This window comes from Vanacampus margaritifer, chromosome 11, assembly GCF_051991255.1.
Source record: "Vanacampus margaritifer isolate UIUO_Vmar chromosome 11, RoL_Vmar_1.0, whole genome shotgun sequence".
NCBI lineage: Eukaryota > Metazoa > Chordata > Actinopteri > Syngnathiformes > Syngnathidae > Vanacampus > Vanacampus margaritifer.
Genome location: NC_135442.1, coordinates 9831497 through 9851045, shown reverse-complemented (window position 1 = coordinate 9851045; position 19549 = coordinate 9831497). Strand labels below are relative to the sequence as shown.

Below are 19549 nucleotides of genomic sequence, written 5' to 3'. Positions count from 1 at the left end.
TGGAAAAAGCAAGTCCTATTTTAGGTTTATTATTACTGCCTCATAGTGAGATGGTGACCCCAACCGACACCCACGTCAGTTACCAAATATAGTTCCTTGCTTGTACTGAGTGCCATGACAAGGCATGGCTTCAACATGGACACATCAGATGAGAGTAGGAGGAGGACAGAACTCTGTTGATTGGCCGCTGAACATGAGTGAAGAGAAATCATCTTTTGTTCTCTAGATATCTGGTTGGGAAAAGTTTATCCTGCAAAGGTCATTCTTTTGACAGACTGCAGCGCTAATAAGCTCCAAGCAATATAGAATAGTGTGTAACCTTTTATAGCAGTTTTTGGCTTCACCCCCATTTAGCCGTCTCCATGCCCATTTATTACTCAGGTACTTCCCGTTGTGCTGGATAATTACAATTAATTAGCCAGAGAATTGAGAGTGGATTCTAACGCCGATTGCCCCCATTGCTCTGTCTGCCTGCTGTAACACGGTTCTCCAACTGTGTTCCTGCTGTGAGTCCTTAAAATCCACACAAGCCTGACCTTGGCGGCAAGGTGTTACGGGTTTGTGTCACCTGGACTGGCCCTGATCAGACCAGCAATGGGCAGAAGGGATGTCATATCGGCCCATCTGCCACTCCAGACCTCTCTCATCATCGCAGTCATCAGCGGGACAGAAATTTAGGGAGAGAAAAGAGCCAGAAGCTCTGAAAATGATGCTTTTCCATGTACCTGCTATCCGAGGGATTGTGAGGTCACGTTGAAGAGCGTGATCTAATATGAAAAGAAAGAGCGGAAAGAGAAGCAGAGTCCTTTGATACGCAGTGGGGATTTCTTTTTTTTTTCCGTCAGCGCCCTGGGCACGCTTCTGTAATAGTCCGTTTTATTTTGACTACGCTTCCATCATCACTTCGTCAGCACAGTTTTAGGGCCGACAAACAGAGCTGGGCGTTCCGTCAGTCCGTCATTCGTCAACAAACCGGGTGTCCGTTAGTGACGGACTGAAAGGTCCGTCGGTAATTCTACCGGTGAGTGACGATTATACTGACGGAAAAAAAACACACTTCCGTCAGTGTTTATTAGTCCGTCATTTAAAAAAAAAAGAAAAAAGTATCTAGTCATTCGTCAGCAAAATGGGCTTAGGGTCACGGGCAGTAACTTGGTATACTTTACCAAGTTGTGACGACAAGTTGGGGTGCGCGCAAAATATTTTCCTCTTGCAGGTTTGGGGGGAGTGAGAAAAAATAATTGAGAAGCACTGGAATGAAACAGGATATAGTAGGTGTGTGTCCCCCCCCCCCCAAAAAAAAATCGTTTCTCATAAGAATCGCGATTCTCATTTAGTACGTTACAGAATCAATTTTAAATGTCCCAAAATCGATTTAATTTAATTTATTTGATACTGTCTTGCCTTCGGCTGTGTGTGCCTTTATTTGGAGCGCTGTTCATGTTGTACACAGTTTGGCCACTGAGGGGCAGTGTGGTTCCACGCGGTCTAATACACTTTTAAGTTGTAGCCACATTAGAGAGTAGAAGGAAAAAGTCACGATCAAGTTATTCCAATAAAAGTTTTTTTCTTTTTCTCAGCGTGGAGCCGTTCTTTTGAGTGACAAAAGTGCCGCGAGTGGCGCACTAATTAGCATTAGCGAGTCAGACTGGAGTAGATCATTACGATTCCTTGAACATCTATAGAGCCAACCGTTTGGAAACTCAGAGCGTTTGTTCAAATGTGCCGTCAGACTGCCTCAAAAAAGGAGTGCCGGAGCACGATCTCGGCATTCCAACTCGGCAAACGGTGTGCCCAGAGCGTCAGGCAGTACAGATGGAAACATTTCAAGCAGTTGCTGCTTATTAGTTGATAACATTAGGTGTGTTTTACCTCTCGGAAGACGCATTCTCAGAGTGGTAAAAGGGTGTCAGAGTGATTTTCCGAACGCACCCCAAGAAAGCTGCTTTCATCACCCTGTTCAGGCCTGCTACTATCGCAAACAGACTGTGGCTATCTACTTGGAAAAATAATAGGAAGATTATCCAACAGCATAGAGAAATCCATCACTTAATTTTTTGTCAGGCCCATAATAGGACCGAGACACACAGTTTCCTCTTTGATGGGTTCACATTTAAATTCAACATTTTGTTCCAACTAGCTGATGTCTGTGGTCTGTCAATTATTGGTAAAATGGCAGACTTGAGGGCCCTTACATGAGAACAATGGCACAGACAGTCAGTAAATGACTTGAGTCCATCTGCATTTATGTGGAAAACTGCGTAGGAAGTACAATCACCACCTAATTACATTTAATTTCTATTCTAGATGTAAAACAGGAGGTTAACATAATATCACTTAACCATCTTCATGGTTCAGTGGTACTAAATGACTAGGCTAATGAAAGCCAGTCTGCCTCTCTAATGCTACCTGGCTGGTCATTTTTTTCCCGAGACAAGGTTCTCTTGAAAATCCAATTTTCTGTGTGCTTGGTTTCTTTTCTATGTCTAGTCACTTGTCATGTCTTTCGTCAAAGAGATTATTATTTCGTTTTCTTGCCTCTCTCTGAATCTATCATTTACAACAGGTACAATCCCGGGATGGGGCAAATCCTTTCTGCTTGAGCTGTCCTTATGTGTCAGTGGAAAGTGTTAAGCAGTAGAAAAGCATTTTGGGATTTTGAAATAAGTTCCGGCTCTGGGGGTTAGACCATTTGAATCCATGTCATTTGGAATTCAATGTTTTGGGATTCAAGCAAGCGACAAAGTCTAGCATCACGTCGGATAACTGATTTATTTGTCTGCGATGATGCAAGGGAAATCAATCTGAATGCAAACTTACCTTCACGGCTGACAGGTTTCATTCTCCAATAAAGCTAACCATTTTAACAAAACAGGCCTACTCAAATTGATCTTACCTAACTCTTTTCACTCAAAAACATAGAAACATAATCTTGAGGCGATGTAACGCTGCAAGGCTCCCGCAAAGTCAGGAAGAGGCGGAGTTGTATGACACATTTTAATTAATTTAGTTAATTAATTTGCTCTTAAGCGACTTTCATCACATGATAATAATTTGCATAAATAAATAAATAAACTTGAAAATTGATTTGTGTAAGTAAATACGTAAGTGACCATATTTGGACGTACAAGGATATCATATCACATGCCATACTAAGAAGTATTACTACAGTATATTTAGCAGAAATGAGAAGTAATGAGAAGAACGTCCATGGTGGTTTAGTAGATCAGAGTGTGTCGCCGCTGTTGACTTGTAGAAGAGCAAAAGTTCAAAATCCCAATATTCCTCCGTGATCTTTGGCCATTTATGCATTTCAAAAAATACAATATGTGTATCACTTTCAACATTGGCAAAAACAACCTTGTTGACTTTGGGAATGGTAAACTCACTCAAGTTCCAAATGTGAAAAGCACAAAAAAAGTCCGCTTGGGCTCAGGTTGGAAATGTTGAACATCAACAGCTTCAACTCCATGACCTTTTCCGACCTAGTTTTTGTGGGAAGCTACCGTTTTAAAGTCAAAGTCTCCGTGCTAGATAAGCACTGGTGCATTTTAATCCCCACTCTGCTGACTGGGACATCTTGTTAAATAACTGCCGTTCACCTTGTCTCTTTGTTGAGGGGATTTCCTTATATGAGTGCATATCCCCAAGACCTCAGATTCACACGTATTGTATAGGTCCATTGTGTCAAGCTTAAGCTTCAACTCAAAATAGCCTTCAAAGTCCAAGCCAGCACATTCCTAATCACGGCATGGACCAATCCATATCCTTTTTCTGAATATTTTCCCCCCACCCAATATGTCCTTTTCCCTCCCATATTTACAATAGAATGTGGACCACATTGGTATAATCTAAAAGCCAATTAACCTTTACCTTCTAACAATACCAATTCTGGGTCTTGCAGACTTTAAATTGAAACTCACGGTTTCCAAGGCAACAAGCAATGAAAATAAGATGCCGCAGGTGCATCATTCCAAACATTTTATTTGTGTACAGGTAATTTGTTTTATTAAAGAAATGTAGCAAGCGCATGGTGACATGGTCAAGACGGTGCGGATGCTACGTGGGCGGATTCCTGCAATGAACCTCATTAGCCTTACCTTGCTCTCCTCACCTGCTTTCAAAGGAAGTGAGAGGGAGCCTCGTTAATATGCATGGACCAAAGTTTTGACTGCAATACACATCAGGCAATATGTCTAGTTAAAGTCCCCCCGTCCCCCCCCCCTCCCTAAGTTTTGTAAAGATCACACAAGTTTTGCCATATGACCGTTTAGGTGCTGTTGACTTTTAGGTTATTCTTTGGTCTCCATGATATTATTCAGTGTCAATATTTTACACTAAGGTCGAAGATGATGCAGTCTAAAGGAAGAAAAAAAAAGAAAGCTAGCACACATTATTTCATACAATACGTTTGAAAATTCCTATTCCGCTCTAAATACGCCCACTAAATATTTCCTTTCCTGCACTCTCTAATGATAAAGATTTGTGCCTTTTATCTATTTCTTTTTATTGTAATGAATTGGAAAAAGTACATGATAAAGCTCTGTAGCTCACAACACCAACAGACGGGTTCAATCAGTTCCCACTCGATGGTGTGATTGCGAATGTGAACGTCCTGTAATTGGCTGGCAGCAGGTCGAGTGTAAACCAAATCCAAAATCATCTAGGATGGGCTCAAACGCCGCCTTGGTTACAATAAAGCAGTATAAAAAATAAATGGATGAATGGATTGCATAGGTCTTCTAATATTTTTTTTTTTTTTGTGTGTGTGTTTTTGATTGGATAGCTCCCAATATTACGAAAGTGTATTGCATTCACTTGAAGAAGAAGTTTTTGGGAATATGTTTTTTTAATGACAGAAAAAAATATTTAAAAAACCAGGAAAGATATTCAGAAAAACATTTTTTTTAAAAGTCAATAAAACTGAAAATTAAAAATACAAGCAAAAAACCAAACCAAATTAGGCAGAAAAACTTTTTTTTTTTTTACTTTTATTTCATTTTATTTTCCCAGTGAATGCGTGAAAATTAATATTACTTGACTGAGAGGTTTGGCCTGGTTTGAATTGGGGAATTTTTTAAGAATTTTTTTTATTCTGAGAAATTTGGATTTGGGGGAGTGTGGTAATTATCTGGAATTTTGACAATAGAAACCGAGGTGTTTTGAATGATCTAGACATTATGAATTTACTGTACAATTGGAATCTGTTTCTTTTTTTTTTTACGTTCCATTTACTTGCGGAAAATAAAACCTCACCTGTCCAGAATTTTTGAAAGCCTTAGAATGTTGAAAGTTTTCAATCAGTAAAACGGTGTAAGTCTTTGAATGCTGAAAAAGGGAGAAGAATAAAATGAAAAAAAAATGTAGCCTAGCGTAAAATATGTGTTAACACCAAAGAACATTATTATTGCTTAAAATAAAGATAATTTTTCATCACGTATCTATTTTTCATCACCTCCTATATCGATTACCCCAAAAACATTGCACAAAATCTCCCTATTTCGACCATGCGGACCATGTGAATGAATTATAAGTGTGTGGATATTTAATACCGTTCTGAAAATAAATGAGATGCTTTCACTAGAGCCCACAGCACATCTTTTTCCTCGGAATGTAATGAGAATGTGTGATGAATGGCAATTAACATTTAAAAGAGGAGCGCACCTCAATGGTAATGGCTATGATGCCTCGCCTCTGTGTGACTTGGCACATTGCAAATATTTAACAAGGTCCTCAATGGATGAATGCAAAGTGGCTGATAGAATTTCATATTGGGAGGGGAGCGGGAGCTGCATCTGAATTTGCTCCTCGGTTATGTCTTCATAATGAAGGCGGCTATGCAGCTGCGCTAACAAGCAAAGGCGTGAATGTTTAAGCATCGTGTGTACACTACATCACAGAACATTGGGCATTTCTTCGTAAAAAAATAAATAAACACGAGAAAATGACATACTATCAAAGGAGTACACAGAATTTTCTCTGTGCACATTTCCCAAAGATATTAGCTATGAAGGCCTAACGTTTCCTATGAGATATTTTTTTAAGGCTCTGTCAAAGCAGGAGGCCCTACTTTGTAAATCTGGACCACTCGCATCTGTCGACTTTGACAGAAGCATTTCCAGGCGAGCTCGTTCCCACGTCAGCCGCGGCTCTTTGATGTCAACAGGGAGGATTACTTCAGCAAAACGCAAAGTTCTTGGAAGAGGGCGAAAAAGATTCGCGGCCCGCTGTCCTTCATTGCTTCTTTGTCAAGGACATTTGCTCTTCCCGACTACCCAATCAATCAGGCCCCTGCCGGGTGAGAGAGCCTCCTTGTCCCTGTCACAACACGAGATTGCTACGGCTGCAGTGCTAACAGTCTGTCAAGATCCACCTGACAAAAAGGACTCAAAAAAAGCAGCTATGCCCACGAAAAAGTACTTTTTTGACAGCGGCTTACCCGTATAGACACATTCTGTAAAGTGAATTCGGAGATGTGCTTCTAAATACATCATACAAGTTGAAAACGTGAACTATGTAGTAGTGAATTGTTGAGACAGCCTTAAACTCTTTTTCACTGTTTCAGTTTTCCCGATTTTTGAGTGATGGGAAGAGCATGTGCGCAATTGCAACATGCAGTTATCGTACTAGTTACACCTACAATCCCAAAATGCATTTTCCCTTCAGATAGTCTGCTAGTATGGCTGTGTTAGAGCGCCTCATTGTTGGCTGTGAGTACACGCATGTCACGGAGAAAAAAAGCAGAAGAGCGATCGGGAAAAAAAAGCCTGATTTGACAGCCGGCCAGCTCCACGACGACTAGGTGGAAAATATTCCAGCCACTGGAGGCTTTAAGCAGATATATTTTATTTTCGATATATGTAAGACAGATACTGGATGAAATATCCTTATTCCAGGTCGCCGTAGCGGCATTTGATTGACAAGCGCTAAAGTGGCCCTCGCAGAGTTAGACAGCTCGCCTCGCTAGACCTACGCTGGGCAAGGAAATAGAGCCCCATGTCTTTACCATTTGACTTGATTGGCACCATAACAACATGGGTGCAGCAACTCAACTCCTATTTATAGATCGCTTCAAAACACAACCACGGCTGAAATAAAATAGCGTCAGATAAATAAACATGTTAGAAAGACAATATATTCTTTAAAAAGTAAAACCACTTTGGATTGACTTCACTTCTGTTGGCATCTTATCAATTTGTATGCAGCATAACAGCTAAATGCTGATTCACCATGTTTGCTTCGACCTCCACAAATTGACCCAAGTGTGCTGACCCCGGAGCCCTAGTGAGTTTATATTCAATTAGCATTGGTTTAATGTATTCAGGATCTGAACCATTCAGTGATTTTATTCAAATCTATTATTATAACATCACATCTTGAAAAAAAAAAATGCTCTCTTTCCTTTTTCCAACTTTAAAAGGGTAATGGTTATACAGCATTAATGGGGTCCTGGCACTATTCCCCTAATTACACGCCATCAGGGTGATTGTGATGCTGCTCAAAGTTTTTTATTGTGAAATTACTCCAAATTGCTCCTTTATATTTGGATTTTGTCAGCTATTATATCCATTTTGCAAGGTTTTCAGGGGTGCACCTTTTTCTTGAGGTTGGCAGGATAATGGATGATTGCCTATTCCAAATGGCATTTTCTATTAGTCGCATATTATTTTAAATCATTCCAAATGTACGGCATAAAAGGTGACGGAGGATGTGAAAGTCTGCATCTCACAGTTTTGAATGACCTCTGGCTGTAATATGATGGAGGACGGCCCTTTGGGAAACGACGCGTTTCCCCAAAAGTGTATGGAACAGGAAGGAACAGTAACAAAGTGAGAGTGGGTGCTTTTAGTGCTATTTCTGTCCTTTGTGAATCCAGGTGAGTGATGTGAAGCTGGTGCTTGTCTGCTCGACTCAGCCTCAGGCCCCATTTTCTGCTTTCCCTTTTTTTTTTTTAACACTGAATTCAGTCAGAAGCAAAAGATGATTATCCTTTAGAAATTGCATTGAATAATTTTCCGCAAAATAACCAGTGTTTGGAAAATGTCCTTGAAAAATACAGATTGTGCTATGTGGTAAGTGCGGTGGCTAAGCAACAAACAATCTGAAGTTTCATGCGGTTTTCCAATAATTACTCCTTTTCCCCCTAATGCCTTTGCTATATATGGCGCTAAGAATTCAATAGTTTCCTGTAATATTTTTTTATTTCTTTGCTGACAAAAGGCATGAGAGTTGCCAATTGACTGGCAAATACGTTAAAACATATTTACAAATACGTTTAAATGGATTTAATTACATTTATAAGTATAAATCTGCTTGTAAATGCGCTTTGACGTTATTTGCATGTACAGTGGTACCTTGGCTCACGAACTTAATTGGTTCCCACAGAGAGTATGTGAGCCGAAAAGTTCGTCTCCCAAACAAGTATTTCCCATAGGAAACCATTGAAATGAGAATAATCCGTTCCCAGGTCCCCATAAAACACAATTTTCTACTAAAAAAGCCTTAAAACTACACAAAATATACCTTATTTTATGTATAATAAATGTGCTATTGTATTGTAATTAAAGAAATACACTGTACTGTATAATAAAGTGTTTTTATTTGCAAAACTTGCAACTTGCCTTTGTGATGGTACAGAAGTTGAAGGCTTGATGGAAAGGAGGGGGAGGAGGAGGGAGGGAGGGAGTTACTGTTTGGAAGGAGAGTCCTCCGGTGTGGCTTCTCTTCTTTGCTTCTTAGGAGACTCTTTGTCCTTGTTGCTGACTAAAAACCTCTTAATTGACACCTGTTGGTAGACTTAGCGTACTGGTACTGGGACGCTAAGTCACACAAACGCGCACCTCGTTCGTGTTTGTCGATGATCTCCTTCTTCTGCTCGACCGTAATTTTCTTCAATGTCTTCTTAGGCTTAACACTAGCCTTTTGTGGGGTCTTTTTCGGTCCCATGGTAGCAAAAGTACACTCCAAAAGTACTCCAAAATGATCCAAAATGTCTACCGAACACAAACCACGTCCGCACTCAAACAAAGGGGGCGACGAACTGGGACGCCGTGAGCGTGCGTCAGCTTCTCGTGATTTCTCGTGTCGCGAGATTTGGTTCGTCCGCCGAAAACTAGTTCGTCAGCCGAGACAAAATGCTCGCGAATTTAATGTTCGTGAGGCAAAAAGTTCGTAAGCTGAAGCGTTCGTGAGCCGAGGTACCACTATGTTCAAACATACAAAAAAAAAAATTGTATTTCCAAATATGTTCAAAAGTATTTACAGGTGGCTTTAAACATACTTGCAAATATTTTTAAACATATTAGCAAATACGTTCGAATGTTTCCGTGTTTAAGTTTTAATTAGCTCTGCTGTCTGTCAGCAATGAATGTCTGTACAAAAACACCAAACATTGGTTCCGGCTCTTCCGTGTCGCGCAATTATGTTTAAAAAAAAATTATTGTACAAAGTATTTTGTTGTAAATATCGACTTTAACAGTGAAATCCGACTTAAGTCGAATTTCGGAGGGTGAAATTCGCCAGCGAAGGAACGGAAAATCGAACGGAACTCGAGGACTCCCTGTATTGATATAAAGTAAATGTTTAAAAAACATTATTGTGCATTCACAAGTAGATAGCCTGTGGCATTATGGGAAAAAAAAGTTTTTAGCAGTTAGCCTACAAGTGCGCTAGAATGTATTTGCGTATTTGTAAGTACATTCAAACATACTCGAAAAAAAAACGTTCAAATGCATTTAAATACGAAAAAAGAGAGTTACAGTGACATAAGCTCACCATTCTCGTTTCTTCTTAAAAGCAAAGCTGAAATCATTTTTCGTGGTGAGACATGTTTCCATTTTTGTCCTGCAGTGCATGTTATACAATAACATGACTGCTTCCCAGATAACCTTTCGACCGACTGCATATGAGATGGGAAAATCCTCTCGCATTGAGGGAGCGCATTTCCCCGCATAAGCAGACATCCCCACGATGACGGCCGGACACAAAAAGATCAGGCATAAAAAATGAGCCGGCTACACAAACAATATTCCCTCCAAGGTTGAAATCAAATGACTTGGATCATCGCTGTGATATATTTGGCTTTGACAATGTGTAAAGACGCTCCTCGCGCAAACCCGTCTCCATCTGTCAGCGTACGGTTGGACATTTGTTTTACGTTTGTTCAACGCTATGTGTGGGTGACTGTTGAGTTTGCAGAGGTGTCATTGAATAAAGCAGACGAACATTTAAGCGGAGAAGCTGCCCTGACTGTAAAGCAGTCTGCGAAACCACTCGAATCGATTTCTTGTCCCGGGCACACAAACAGGATAGCAGGGTGAAGTACCATCTTTATCTGGACTTTTCATCACTTGTGTGACTGATAGGAGAGGCCCTCCGCTAATAGGTTTGTCCTCTGCATGCATAGCTCCGTTGGGCAATACGCACGCCTTGTGCACACAGCCTGACAACCCCCGCTGTCTACTAGTTACATTATTTGACAAATGAATTGATGCTATCTGGCTGGACAATACATTGGCTTCAATGAAAGCCATTCACGGGGACATTGTGGTATTTATAAATGTCAACTTAAGTAAAAGCTATGGCCGACCACTGCAGAGGCTTTGTAATTAAAGGTCAGCATTTGTGATAAAGTTGTTGTTTCTTTCAAACTATTCCATTTTCTTTTTTCCGACCACCTGGGAGAGCAACCAAATAATCGAATATCCGGGCCACAAACTTCTTTATCACAGCAAGACAGTGACCGCGGTTGTGCAAGAGAGGCTAATTTTAGGGTTTGGCATGATGTAAAATATTTCACACTGTTCACCAAGCGGAAAAATTATAGGCTTGGGCTCTTGCCTAAAAATACCAACAGAGAAGAGAAAACATCCGTCACGACCAATGAGACACGTGTTCACACTCCACTAACATAACTACAGAGAGAGAGTTTGCCTCAAGTGGTCAGTAGAGACAACCGTGCTAACTTGGCAGTGATACATTGCTACGCTGTTCAGGAAATGATCACTTGGGAGGAGCAGCGAGATCACAACATACGCTTTCTTTGGGCATGTGTGGATTTATACATCCATGAAGCATGCGGGGCAGCATGGGGGGGGGGGGGCCATCATGTGGTTTTTCGCATCTGCCTCACAAGTAAGATGTACAGGATTCGAAGCTCGCCACTGGCATTGCTGTGTGGAGTTTGCAAGTTCTTTCTGCAGATATAATAAAAATGCTAAATAGTACTGCATTTGATTTGTGAAATTAGATTTTACGTTTGTGCTGCTCTTTATCCCATCGCTCCCGGAAAGGGGAAAGCCAAAAGTAAGCTCACACACTTTTATTTTATTTGTATAACTACTTCAAAAATATTGCCACCTTTCTATTATATTTAATGTCTAGGGGTGTCAGACGATTTTTTTTTTTAAATCGTAATTAATTGCATGACTTCAATAGTTACGATTTATCGCAAACTTTATAACTGTACAGTCAAATGTACAGGGTGTCCATAAAGTCTTTTTACCATTTCAAAAATGTATTAAAAATTTAATTGATTAGATATTTTATTCAGATTTGTTCTATTGTATTCAGTGTTTAAAAAAAAAACACACAGTATTTATCATTACTGACCTTAAGCAAAGGATTACTGATGCCATTGCCACAATTGATGAGGCTATGCTACAGCGAACATGGCAAGAAATCGAGTACCGTCTTGATGTGCTTCGTGCAACTAATGGGGCCCATGTAGAAGTGTATTAAAAGAGGTAAAAAAACCTTTAATAAACGCTGAATACAATAGAACAAATCTAAATAAAATATCTAATCAATTGCATTTTTAATACATTTTTGAAATGGTTAAGAGACTTTATGGACACCCTGTACATTACTTATTTTAAGTTTTCTTACTCTAGTTAACATAAAAGTTGAAAAAAAAATTAACTAATAGAAATATTGCTGCTATTTTAGTCATTGATACTGTAATTTCATAATTCATAAAATTGAGTTAAAATTAAAAAAAAAAAGTGTAAACGAGTGTGATATTGATTTGTGTTAAGGTCATTATTCTGCCACTAGAGGGCATAATTGCATTTGTAAGACGTTGGTGACAGCTCAAAGCATTTTTCTTTTCGTATTAAGAGCTATCTAATCTTTAACATCAAGTAACTAGCAAAATTCTACACATTTTTAAAATAGTAAAATAATTGACCCCAGTCTCCACGAATATATGCATTGTTATTAACTTTATTACTGCTAAATTTTAACGTGGACGTGTCTGCTGCGTTGCAACTGGAATTCCCCCAGTACATGCTTTCCAAACAAAGGGCGGTCATTAATCGTGCGTTAAAAAAACATTTGTGGGGTTAAAAAAAATGAACTTTAAATTAACTTCAAATGAATGCACTCATTTTGACACCCGTGGTAATGCAATTTGCTTATTTTTAAAGGGGAAGTTAAACAACCGCCATTGCTCACCTGATTTTTAAGTTTGGTCATGGGACACGCAAGGTAAGCCCTTCGGCCACAGGTGTCAAACTCCGGTTCTCGAGGGCTGTCACAGTCGCCAACAAGTTGCAAAATGGTCGCCTTCTGAGATGGATTACCCCAGGTCTGCTTAATTCATGTTCCAAAAACACAATAAAAATCAGAATACTGCATTTAGACTAGTGGGGTTGGTGCATAAATCATATTATTGTAAAAAAAATTTTTTTTACTTGACTTTCTATTTAAGATAAAAATTTTAGTTGAGTCACTGTAAGTATTTGCTCTATTTGCTAAGAAGTTTGAGAAGTTTCAGTACAATAAACCAACAACATAGAAAATAAAGATGCCAACACACATTTTGAGTAGTTCGATATGTGTATTATTAGATTTAGAGTTTGAAAAAAAAGACATATTTAAGTGTATATTGAGAGACTTACTGTCAAGAGCTTTGTTTTTGTCAACTTCGTTTCGATTATATTTACTTTTGTTTTATGCTGTTATGTTTTCGCTGTATCTCTTTTGTCATGCTATGTCTACTTCGTTAGGGATTCATTTCCACCTGTACTTGTGTCTTGACCAGGTGTAGCTCGTTGTCTCATCAATTTGTTTGTTGACGTTGCTGTGTCGTTGTTAGTCACGTTAAGCAAGTCATTTTTTGTTTCCTTTGGCTTGAGTTTATTACCTGACGATCTTTGTTACTTTAAACCTTGCTTTTTTTTCCTTTTTTCTTTTTTTTTTTTGGGGGGGGGGGGGCGTATTTGTTAATTTAGTATTTTTTAAATAGTTCTACATTCCTTGTTTGTTTTATTTTGAATAAATACCTCCACCTTTTGCCTCCACATCACAAGACCGTGAAACAAACAAATTCGGTAGAAAGGCCCATAATGGCCCTAAACTGGTCGGCAGCCCAATCAGAGTCTGTATAAACAATCCAATACAATATAATGGCATAGGCATCCCTTTATATTTGCATTCAGTTTGAGTTTCCATCGCATCATCCCAAATGTCTCACTGCTGACATCAATTGGCTGATGCAACGTCATGACAGAATTGTTATGCCGTCAGACAAAAAACACAACCTCAGTGTAAGATTATGATTTTAAATGCTGTTGAAATGACCAAACATTTTTGAGCACTTATTCCAAAGTCCATATGAGTCCAGTATGATCATTATTAACAAAACAACGCCACGTCTTCACTATGCCACTTTAGATATTAACTGACCGACCATGCTATAGCCAAGTGGTGAATTTGCAAGATTGTTATGCCCACAGATTAAACACAGCCGCTGTTTCCCGTTTACTACTTGATTTTAAATGCTGTTGAATTGCCGCAAGTCATCCATTACAAAGCAAGGCTTCGTTTGAAAAACACCTTTAAAACATCACCTTTTGTGTTTACCTGCTTCCAACGGTGTAACTTGCCTAAGGGCAGGGCAACTGTCCTTGTTTGTGTGCTTTGTTTTGAAAACAGCATCTCGGGAGGTGTCGGGGAGGGCAACTAAAACAGCCCCTGCAAAGCTAGCCTTGAAATTATGGACCTTGCATGACAATGATGAGTTTGTTATTATTTTGAGCCAAAAGACTGTGATTAATCATAATATTCATGAGGTTCAAGTCAGAGAGAGAGAGAGAGAGAGGGAGTGACCTTGACTTTTCTCAATGTGCGTATGCAAGCCCCGGAGTCAAGGAATATCAAAGGGGACACAGTCCTGGAGATGTGGGACCGAGACATCACCCACATCCGTGACAGAGCTCTGGGCCAAAGCAACACTTAAAGCCTGTAACGGAATCGCAGGGAAATATTAAGACTTTAAAGCTCGCTGTGTCCACAGAATAAACAGTGAATCTGCATGCCTTCAATAATCTCATTTTTCTTCTGCTACTGGACAGTAAATAGTCAATCTAAATTTCTGCATTTAAAGATCTTATTTATGTATGTAACCTCACAGTCATACCTGTAGATTGTATGTGATTAGCATGCAGAAAAGTGCTGCAAGGAGTGGGTACAGTTTCCTTTTTGTGCAAGTCTTGCTTAAAATCAATGCGAGGAATCAATATTTCAGAGAACCGCTAATTTATGTAATCAGGAAGTGCGTCGATCCACAGTGCTTAGTTACTATGGAGCAGATAAAACTCTGTCAAGTTATTTTAAAATTCTATTTTAGTCTACAGTTTGAAAGTGTTATCTGCAGTGATCGATTGCACATAACAGTATGTGCTAAATTATACATAAGTAGGGTGACCCTATTTTGATTTCCCCAAAAGATACGATTGAAATTCTAAATGATACTCAAAGTTTACTTAAAGATGCCACATTATACATTATAACTACTTTAAAATATGCCTTCTCTGTATCGTATAAAACAAAACAAAAAAACATTTCATGGGTGCATGCGGAACCGCGCCGCAATCACATATCCGGTTTGAGAGTGCAAAGCGCTACCAATGAGCTGGGCCGCTGACATTGCTTAAAACTTTATTTGAACACTCAGGAAGTGACGCACGTAAAAAGCTGTCCTACTTTTTTCTTAAATAATAATTAAACATACACACAAAATCCGGCTTTTTTCTCTTTCACCTCTTGCGATCTACTTGGGGCAGTCCACTTTCTACTAGTCACACTAACAAGACGGTGAACTCCGCCCCACATTTGTCCCACAAAATACAAATTTTCATGAATGTATTAAAAAAAAAAAGACGCCCGAACAGGATGTAAAAAAGTGGACATGTCTGGGCAAAAGAAGACATTTGGTTACCCTACACATAAGCTACTTTGTACATTTCAACAACCAATGAATGCCAAATCTTAATACAGTACCGTATTTTTTGCACTATAAGAAGCATCGGATTATTATAATCAATAAATGGCCTATTTAAAAACTTTTCCTATATATAAGGCATTATAAGGCGCATAGAATAGAAGCTACTGTAGTGGCTGGGGTTGCGCTAAGCATCCACTAGATGGAGCTTACTTGACCAATATCGATCCACATATAAGGCGCACTGGATTATAAGGCGCACTGTCGGTTTTTGAGAAAATTAAAGGCTTTTTTGGTGCACCTTATAGTGCGGAAAGTAGTTAAAAAGAGGTCTGTTTTGAACACCATTTCACATATTACGTGATCATCATGTCAATGTGATAACGTTTTGACACAGAGCACATTCATGGAAATTCCGCGTATTCAAAAATTTTGTAATGAAACAACAATTCGACTTCTGTCACAATAACACACTTTGGGAAGGGTTATTTATTTCAGCTGTCTGATTTATTCTGTGCCGCCTCCCATTTCTGTCAATTTATAGCAATCCAAGGGAGGCACCTGATGACCAGATAGACCAGCTCAGCCTTTCTGGACGTTCACGTTCTGCAGCGCCAGCATTCACTGTCAGGGACATTTAACACCGAGTTTGCATTATTTATGAGGCTACCTTTTGAAATCTGTTCCTTAATTATATTCCAAATTTCCATAGAGAACTAATGGTGTGTAGCTGAGACACCTTGCAACATGTGTTTCAAAGCCGCCTCTCGTCACGGCGTACAAAAGTGGGCTGTCCTTCCTGAGTGATCATATTAACCTCAGCCGTGCTCCAACTCTGGTTAGAGATAAACACGTTTTAACCAATTGTGAAGGTTCAAAGCGATGTGGTTTCCTTGGTTACCTTGTCATCCAACTACACAGAACATGGACCCTGCTTTAACACACACACACACACACCTCCCTCCGTCCGTCCGTCACTACCATCTCTCAACCTATAAATTGCTGATTAAGTTAGGAGACTTGGCTAGATCAATTCCAGGTAGCCTTAGGTTACACTAACACATAGGCAAGAACGAAATTGCCATTGTTTGCTGGTGAAAACAATATTACTCACAGTCACATTCATACAATTACTCCAGGGGAAATTCTGGACATTGTTTGACATTTGAGTTTTGATCAAATGTATTCATTATATTTTCAGTTTTTTCTTTTTCATGTATGAGCTGTATGATGACTTTCAATAGTGTTTGTGATACAAAACAAAACAGAAATGCACAACCAACTGTGATAGTTGCAGCCTTCAAATTAACCCCTTTATAGTCCTAATTTATAGAGCATCATCCAATTTTATTTTTTGGTCTGATCACAGAACCCCCCTCCCCTTCTTTTAACGTCTTCATTCTTTGGCTGCCAGTGGAGCCGTTTAAAGGCATCATTTAGCACTTAAGTGGCTGTGACAATGCTGTAGTGTATCACTGCCAAGTGAGCGACGCAAGCTTAGTCGGCAACATTCAGCTCAGTTGACACAAAAAAAAAGCATTATGAACAGACAACATTTCAAAAAGAGGCATCCAGTATGTTGTCTTTGTCTTGAAACAAAATCAAATCTTGAGGAAGAAAACACTGGAAGCATTGTGTGTTCTTTTTCTTCTTCCTACTGACATTGAGCCTAATTACCAGAAACAAGACACACAATGGGATAACTAATAAACTGGTCCTTCATCGGGTACAAAAAGGATGTTTTTCAACAAAGAAATAAGTATCCTCCTAATAGAACCATTAATTCTTAAGTATTAAATAACACAATCAACATCACCATATTGAGAGGGACCAAATAAAAAAAACTATTGGAACACCCAAGCTGCAGCACCAAACGTTTGGATAAAATCACTTTTCTTTGTGCAATCCTGACAAATAATAATAATAATAATAATAATAATAATAATAATAAATAGAAATAAATCAAAATTCACTACATCAGTATACATGGTATGTACGACTTAACTTGACATGACGTCACCGACCCCCACCTATCGACCCGGCAGCCATTTGGTGGGTCAAACAATTGTGTGGCAAACAATTGCGGCCAGCGAGACAACGCAAGCAAATGCTGAAGAGCTCTCGTGTTGCTTACTACAAGTTTCTTCGATTCATTCATTTTGTTCATTCATTCCGGATTTTCACAAACCGCTTCACAATGGTGCACACGTGTGCCGTTCACGGGTGCGAAAATATGCTTTTACCATAATGCGATCGTGATATATGTGAGCCGCTAGCCGTGGCTAGCTCTGGCTAAAAATACATCTGGTGGTCAAATTGTTTGATTTTGAGATCTCTCCAAATACCCTCCCCTTAAGGTCTCTTATTTTCCTTTCCCAGCAGCCCAAAAGTTGAAATTATTGTTAAAGTGTACAAAAATAATTCAGGAATTAACAATGTTGTTGTTGTAACATGTTAGCGCTAGCGGTTGAGGAACTAGCTAACTTGGTTTAAAAATAAACCGAGATTCTTCACCTCAAATTCACAAATGATAAATGCACATAGCAACCAATAAAAACAGAAGACGCAAGAATGTCCGTGTTTTGGGAGCTATCCTCCCTTACCAAAAAGTAGTATACTTTAAATACATAATATAGAGTATACTTAAGTATACTTTAAGTTTATTTTCGAGTATACTTATTCTTGTACTAAAAGTAAACTTTAAGTAAACTCCTTGGGAATAAAATGGCCCATTGTAGTACACTAAAAGTATACTTAAGTATATCATAAAGTACATTAATAAGTATACTTAAGCATACTTTCAAGTATACTTTAAGTACACTATTAGGTATACTTAAAGTATACTTACTGTATGTACTGTATGTCGGAGCAAGTAAATTAACTTTACTATATGTTTCAGAATCAGTGTATTTAATACAACACATAACATGCTGCCATATAGACAGACTGTTGTTACTTTATGTTAAGGGGCTTCAAAAAGAAAGAAAAAAATCTGGGAAATTTTTCACTGGGAAAAAAAATTGGTTGGTGGAAATTTTGTTTAGCTTGTAAAAAAGTTCATTTAGAGCCCTGCTTACAAGTAAACTGAACATTTACTTGGTGGAGTGTACTTCCAATAAGTATTAGAAAAGTAACCTGGAAGTATACTCTCCTAATTTTCCAAGTATATTCTAAGTATATACTACAGTATGTAAACTTTTAGTATATGTTTCAGTATACTTAACATTTACTTGGTGGAGTATACTTCCAATAAGTACAAGAAAAGTAAAATAGAAGTATACTTTCCTAATTTTGAGTATACTTCAGGTATACTTAAATATACGTATTTTTGGTAAGGGCTACCTCAGAACATACGTTGCCATGTCGTCCGGTCCGGGCACTGCGGGCAGTAACATCGGCAAATGTTTGTAATCCAATCGATTCCACTAATCAAACATTTCAACGTGTACAGCTGCAAGGAGCGTTGAACTAAATCTTCCGCATACGTCTTGCTTACACAAGTAACGTTAGAGGAAGCTCGGGATGACATTCATCAATAACAAAAGGACATTCGGTGTAAACACAGCTGAGTCCGCTGGAAAGTTGACCCATCATGAGGGGCGGACTCGCGATCCTGTGACGTCAGTGAATAATATTATACCTTTTCATTTCAACACCCTATTTTCAGAGACAGGCGCACGCGATCGGCGTAAAAACAGCTTCCTTTTCAAGTCTAGTTTAGCATGTTTGTGAATTTAAATAGACAGCTCAGCCCCGTTTATCGTCAGGCACGTTGTTGAACAGCTAAGGGGTCTTTGCGCCAGTATTTACGGAAGTAGTCACGGAAGTTACAACGGGGCGCGATAATCTCTTTCCTAAATCCACTATGGTTCGTAGCACTATACGTTTTTCTTTGCCACTGGTACTGCTTCTTTTCTTTGGGCCCATGGCGAAGGACATTTTTTTAGAAAAAATCAAAATGCACTCGCGAATATACGGGGCACCTGCGAGAGTAACGTGAGCATTCGGCATCGCTCGGCTTCACTCTGCTACCCGATTAAGATACGTTCAGCTTTGCTTGGTTTGCTTGGGTGTTCAAACTCTGAGAATGAGGTCAAACTCCGAGGCATTTTTTACCCCGATTTTTTGGGGGCGAAGTCTGATTTGTTCGAGTTCCGAGACGTTCAAACTCCGAGGTTTCACTGCCTTAAAAATACTTTAATAGCAACACTGTGACTGCACTAACCCTAATCCTAACCCACACGGACGCACAATCTGGGGTGCAAAGGTGGTCTCCAAGTGCCAAAAAGATTTAAAGGGAGCTGCTTTGATTGGCCAAGAGTCTGC

General features: G+C 39.2%; 1 protein-coding gene across 3 annotated transcripts in view; it reads right to left on the bottom strand.

Moving 5' to 3' along the window:
- asic4a (acid-sensing (proton-gated) ion channel family member 4a) overlaps nucleotides 1–19549 on the bottom strand; it is a 186075-nt gene that overhangs the window by 112445 nt on the left and 54081 nt on the right. The window contains exons 1-2 of one of the 3 annotated variants that reach the window (XM_077579657.1): nucleotides 12900–12981; nucleotides 12454–12591 (exon numbers count right to left, since the gene is read on the bottom strand). The exons of 1 other annotated variant lie outside the window; for it this stretch is intronic. The gene's annotated coding sequence lies outside the window, so the exon portion shown is untranslated. Of the gene's footprint in view, nucleotides 1–12453; nucleotides 12592–12899; nucleotides 12982–19549 lie in introns of those variants that run through there. One more of the 3 variants, XM_077579656.1, reaches the window with a different exon arrangement.